At 42.1% G+C, this 1348-nt stretch overlaps 1 non-coding gene across 1 annotated transcript; it reads left to right on the plus strand.

The window, feature by feature from the left end:
* Nucleotides 1–928: 928 nt before the first annotated feature.
* On the plus strand, nucleotides 929–1035 carry LOC132600949 (small nucleolar RNA R71). Its single transcript, XR_009567404.1, has one exon. It is a non-coding gene; the product is annotated as a small nucleolar RNA R71 (small nucleolar RNA).
* Nucleotides 1036–1348: the final 313 nt, after the last annotated feature.

Raw genomic sequence — 1348 nt, forward strand, 5'->3', positions numbered from 1 at the left:
AACAACCGGCTCAACAATAATAGGTTCAACCACCCTCTCATCCACCACATTAAGGATCTTCCCACTTCTAGTAGAAATAGCTTTGCATGAGGCAATATGATCACCTCGACTACCCCATGGGTTCGAAATTGTGTCGCTAGGAAGTCCTCCTCTTTGTGGAGGATGTTGCTCACGAGAAAGATCTCGCATTTATGACTCAAGTTTTTGAATCGAAGCAGTGTGAGAGCCGACCACTTCGATCAAATTTTCCATCTTCTTGTCACTCTTGTTTTGGTTGTCCGAGATCTTCTCAAGCATAGATTCCATTCGAGAGGTCCCTTTATCATTGGAAGGACCCTCTCGCCAATTTTGAGAGTTGGAAGAACGGCCTTTCGGTGGAACATAAGCATTAGAATTCTGATTACTATAATTTTTGTTGTTGCAATCCTTCCTATCCGAACCACCATATTCATTTCAGCCATATTGATTGCTTTGTTGTTGGGGTCTCTATTGCTTTTGATTACCCCCTTAAGAGTTATCGATATAATTAGCATCCTCGCGTTTTTGTTGCCCCTCTAGATAAGTCTCCTCCAAGACTTGATACATTCCGGGAGCATGAGATGGCATTTCTTCAACAACATTTACACCCTTAGCTTCTTTCTCCGCAAGCCTCTTTGGTAGCAAATCCACAGTGGTTTGCAATTGAGAAAAAGCATGATCTCGCTCATGATTCTCCTTTGCCACCGCAGCAACAGAAGGACTACCATATGACAAATCTTTACTATCATTGGAGTGCCAAGCTTGGTGATGAGTGGTGAGCCGATTTAGCAAAGTAGTAATATTTGCAAAAGTCCGATTCATGAAACAACCACCCGCGGCTGTGTTAACCGTTATTTGATTCATAGTGTCTAACCTCTTGTAAAACTTCTCCATGAGCACATTATCCATGAAACCATGATTCGGAGATTGGTTTAGATAGTACTTGAACTGATCCCAAGCACTGTGTAGTTGTTCACCCGGTAATTGCTTGAACTCAGAGATTTTGTCTCGGAGTTCTACCTTTTTGCTCGGCGGAAACCTTTTCTTCAAGAAAATATCGGATAATTCGGCCCATGTGTGGATTGAGTTACTTGGAAGCTTCTCATACCATTCACGAGCTTCTCCGATAAGAGAATATTTGAAAAGCCTCAATCGAAGAGCATCAGAATGAACAGCGCCATTTGTTTGTTGAGTACTTACATGCAAGAAATTCTTGAGATGGCGAAGTGGGCAATTCTCCGAAGAATTTTTGAAGTACCCCTCAAGTTTCATTAAATGGTAGAGATGACTCTCCACTTTGAAGTTTGCATTTCCAACTCGAGGAGGAACT

Source organism: Lycium barbarum, chromosome 6, assembly GCF_019175385.1.
Source record: "Lycium barbarum isolate Lr01 chromosome 6, ASM1917538v2, whole genome shotgun sequence".
In the NCBI taxonomy this organism is placed as follows: Eukaryota; Viridiplantae; Streptophyta; class Magnoliopsida; order Solanales; family Solanaceae; genus Lycium; species Lycium barbarum.